At 37.5% G+C, this 5021-nt stretch overlaps 1 pseudogene; it reads left to right on the forward strand.

Moving 5' to 3' along the window:
• The first annotated feature begins 2775 nt into the window (after positions 1-2775).
• Positions 2776-4226, forward strand: LOC102894631 (annotated as a pseudogene).
• The last annotated feature ends 795 nt before the right edge of the window (positions 4227-5021 follow it).

Here is a 5021-nt window from a genome sequence, read left to right on the forward strand (position 1 = left end):
TTTATGTTGAGGCTTGGGACCAGCTGTTACATTTGGTGACATTTGAAAATGCAGTTTTAGCAACCATGGAGGTGGAAACCAGATTGCAGGGGATTAAGTTTTTATTGGATGGTAAAAAATCAAAGGCTGGGAGGAGAGCCTGGATTTTCAAGAATTCTGAGAATGAAATGTAGGGAAGAACTAGGGCAAAAGCTTGCATGGTTTGTAACATCAAAAGAAGATGCTTTTAAGACAGGAGTTATCTGGGTGTGTTCAAGGACAGAAAGGTGCTTGGTAATAAATATTTTCATGTGAGAAAGGACTGATGTAAGAGCCTAGGTGAGGGATAACGTGGAACATTCAGAAAAGAGCTTTCCATAGAAAAAGTAGGCTGTCTCCAAAGTCTTTTTCTGAATAGAGCAGTTGCATCTACCTTGACAAATTGATTTTATAATGGTTGGCTTGTTTGTTAAATATTCTGTCTTTATTTATCTCATGTTCTTTCATCTTTTTTCAAGAACACAGAGAGACACAGACACAGAGAGAGAGAGAGAGAGACAGACAGACAGACAGACAGAGAAACAGAAAGAGCAGAAGAGAGAAGATTCTGAGACCAGTTAGTCCAGAAGATCCAGCTGTACCCTTTAAACAAGCAAAGGCTATGTTACTCAGCTAGCTGATGGTTGGAGACATCTTCTGATCTCCAAAACTTTATAACAGTTTAGAAAATTGAGGTCAAGACATGGTTACCCTACCAGAGATCTATTGGAAGAAATTCCCCCTTTTAAAAATGCCTGGATGGCAAACTCATTGCTAAATAAATATATATTGTAAGTGCTTGAAAATGTAGTCTCACTAGCTGCAGAGATGAATCGGTGTTTTAGACAATATAGTTTTCTCTTCATCAACTAAACTCCAAATATTTTAGAAAAGGCACCAAAAAGTCTTTCTAACCATTCTTAACATGATGAACATGGTGTCTCGTTGAGTGCTCGTTGTGGCTCAGGAATTCTGACTAGCAGCACACATTCATGCTGATCAGGACACATCCTTGATTATAGTGGGAGGTCTAAAATTACAGTCAATTTTTTGATGTTTCTCTCAGGTCAAGAGAGTGAAACTAATGCTTGGTAATCAATGACTGAGTAAATTATTGCACTGTTAGCAATCTGTGGGTTCTCTGTAGATTGCTCTCTTAGTAAAGTCTGTGGGTTAGCTAGAGGAATGAGTTAATTAGAAGAAGTTCTCTATTCTCTTATGGGCTTACTGTAGATCAGAGAAGCTTCATTGTGTGTGTGCGCGCGCGTGTGTGTGTGTGTGTGAGTCTCCCCATTAATCTAATCGCCAGCCAATGATGTTTCTCTCAGGTCAAGAGAGTGAAACTAATGCTTGGTAATCAATGACTGAGTAAATTATTGCACTGTTAGCAATCTGTGGGTTCTCTGTAGATTGCTCTCTTAGTAAAGTCTGTGGGTTAGCTAGAGGAATGAGTTAATTAGAAGAAGTTCTCTATTCTCTTATGGGCTTACTGTAGATCAGAGGATCTGCATTGTGTGTGTGTGCGCGTGTGTGTGGGTATGTATGTGTGTGTGTGTGTGAGAGAGAGAGAGAGAGATGGGAAGAGAGGGAGAGAGATTGAGAGAGAGAGAGAAAATTACAAAATGACATGTTTCTTTTGGTACATATTTCTCATTTCTCTAAGTGAGCCTCCTTTATGGAGGCAATAGAAGTTTGGTCTCTACAGTCAGAGAAAGGCGGTGAGTGATATTCCACAGAGAATTTCAGTGTCTATTTTTACTGCTTCTTTTTAGGAAATCACTCATCAGACAGACATGCTGTCATGCACCGATGTCAATTTGAGTTTTTCTTTCCACTCTGGAGTAACTGAGTGATGTTTCCTGTATTAAAAAAAAAAAAAAAATTTTTTAGATGAAAGCCAAGAAGCAGGAAGGTTCCTCATCAGATCTTAAATTGTAATAAGTAGGAAGAATTGAAAGGGCAGCATGTGGACAAAAGGGCCAGTTTCTCTGTTGTATGTGAATTATTGGCCATATGGACGCGTTTCCTGTATTTGAGATTTAGTGTTCCTGCTCCATTTTGCCATGGGTACCATTATTTGTCCACTCTTTCTTTATTAGTTTATTTTGGAATTGTCAACTGCATTTTCTTTATGAAGATCTTATAATATTATTGAGTCTTCTTTAGCTTATTTTTAAAGCCTCAAGTGTTTATTTTTTTATTTTGGCTTTTTGTCAGAGGATTTATTTTGCAATTTCTTTTCCTAATCTATAGTTCAACTTCTCAGAAGCTGCCACAACTTTAGTAGAATTTAAAAATAAAATTTAAAGGATCCATAACTGATTCAAGATTAGATTCAGCTACATGTCATAGAGATCAGACCATGGGACTTAATAAGAGTTATTGTTACTCCCATAACAAGAAGTTTAGGGGTGCAAAATCTAGGGCTGTGCATTGGAGCTACAATATCCACATTCCTCAGTCTCCTTTTCTCTTTTCTGCTATTCTTAGTGTGTGGATTTATGCTCGTGATCATTTTATGGCAACAAAATGGCACAACTACTTCCAATTTTATTTCTGCCACCAGGAGGAAGAAATGGTCTTATATGAGGAAACTGCGCTTTCCTGAAAGTCTCTCTACCTACCTCACTAGATTGTGTCACATGGCCAGTCCTCCACGTAAAAGGTTGGAAATTCAAGATTTGAGATGATCATATTACTAATCCAAACAAAATCAGAGTTCTCTTAATAAGGAAAAGATGTGTGGTATAAAACGATATGATTAGTATCTTTTTAAGAATATCTCATCCAAAGAGCATTCTGTTTAAGGTTAGTTAATATGTTAAATAATGTTTCATAAGAATATAGGAGGAAACAAATAAAAACAAGTCAGAGGGGTTGATTATATTATGTCATACTCTATTATACTGGACAACAAACTAGATTAATTCCATCCATCAAAAAGATGAAAACACAGTGATATTTATTTATTGACATAATTTGTAGCATATCACTTTTCAATAACATGTTTTGGTCTCTAGCCTAAGGGACTTTCCAGTTAAAACTACATACTTTCGTTCTTGAACATAATTTCCTCTGACTTCTTACTCATTTCCTTGATTTCTGGACACAGTAGTTTTCAATAGTAGCATTTAAAATGTAGAAGCCTTTTGAGATAGCCTTTTGAGATAGCCTTTTGAGGCAAAACAACGCGACCCGCACCGGGATCTCACCAGCTCCCGCTCAGGTTCGCGGTCCCCGCTGTCGCCTGCGTCCTGCTGCGGCGATGCACCCGAGCGCAGGGACCCGGAGCGCCCGAGCTTGGAGGAGAAAGAGCCATCGGATTCGGGGACGAGATGGCAGACTGGCGAGCTTGGAGAAGGAGCCCTACCACAATCTGTGCTGCCAGATCCCCCGTTAGGACCAGGCTAGACTGAATGCCGGCAACGAATTATCGGAGGTCCTCGAAGTGTCTCGATGAAGTGTGTCCCAAGCAAGAGAAGCAGTCCTGGATGCTCACTTTCTTGTTTCAGATTTGGGCAAAGAAAAAGCAAAGCAATTGCATTCTGATCCGAAGTCGTTTGATATGTTGCCATGTTGAAACTCTACTGACACATGAGTGTAAATCCACTAGAAGCCGAAGAACTTATCCGTGATGAAGATAGTTCTGATTTTAAATTCATAGTCTATGACTCCTGGAAAATATCAGGCAAAACAACAGACATCACCTGTAATAAAACCCATACATTCCACTTTCTGTTGAATTCAATACAAGGAGAATTCCCTGTGCCAGAGCCACCAACTGATCGTCTAAGAAAAGTTCGTATGATAGAAGAGCAGTGGGAAATGCCTGCCCAGTTAAAAAGAATGCAAGAATCTCGTCAAGAAGCAACAGAAAAAGTAGAAAGAATCTCGAGATTATTGCAAACATATTTTCGAGAAGATCCTGATACCCCTATGTCCTTCGATGACTTTGTGGTTGATCCATAAAAAAAACCCCCATACCATGGAAAACATCCTTCATGTTTCCTTCATTATAAGGGATGGTTTTGCAAGGATAAAACTTGACCAAGACCGACGGCCAATGATAGAGCCTATTAATGTTAATGAAGAAAGTGAGGTCATCGACCCAAAACACCCAAATTAGAAATCAAGGAATTATAGCTTTGAGTTATTGTGACTGAGAGGAGATGGTGAAGACCTTTGAGATCTTAGAGCTAAGTGTTTGACGCCAGCCACGGCACTCAAGTGGATAGTGAAATCCAAAAAGGAGAGCAGCATGTATTATATATATTGTATGATTAAACATTTTTAAAGACAAATGGCTTTTAGTAAAATGTAGCTTTCAATAGATAGTTAATGAATTTGTCGTGGTTGTCTTTGATTAAAGGAAATTCACTACCATGTTCACACAAAAAAATAAATAAAATGTAGAAGCCTTTTTATTTGACTTAATTGGGATTAATAGTTGGCCCATTCTTTAAAAGTGTTCTTTAAAATAAGAAATCACAAACATTATGCGTGATTTTTAAAATACAATTTTAAAATGTTTTATTATGGCAAAATATACATAACATACAATTTACCATTTTAATTTAACTATTTGTAAAGGTACAACTAAGTGGTATTAAATACTCTTACAATGATGTTCAATCATAACCACTATCTATTTTCTGAAGATTTTCTAGAACTTTGTCATTATCCCAAATAGAAAATGTGTACCCATTAAACAGTAACTGCATATTATCCCCTCAATTAGCATAATGTTTTCGAAGTTCATCCATTGTATGCATATACCACGTTTTAGTTATCCATTAATCTGTCGAGGACATTTGCAATGTTTCTACCTTTTAGATATTGTGATTAATACTGCTATAAACAGAGGTGTGCAAGAATCTGTTTGAGTCCTTCTTTCAATTATTTTGGGAATATATCTAGAAGACGAATTGTTGGATTGTATGGTAATTCCGTTTAATTTTTTAAGGAACTGCCAAACTATCTTCTACAGAGATTGCACTCTTACA

Source organism: Pteropus alecto, unplaced genomic scaffold (genome assembly GCF_000325575.1).
Source record: "Pteropus alecto unplaced genomic scaffold, ASM32557v1 scaffold12, whole genome shotgun sequence".
Classification (NCBI taxonomy): domain Eukaryota; kingdom Metazoa; phylum Chordata; class Mammalia; order Chiroptera; family Pteropodidae; genus Pteropus; species Pteropus alecto.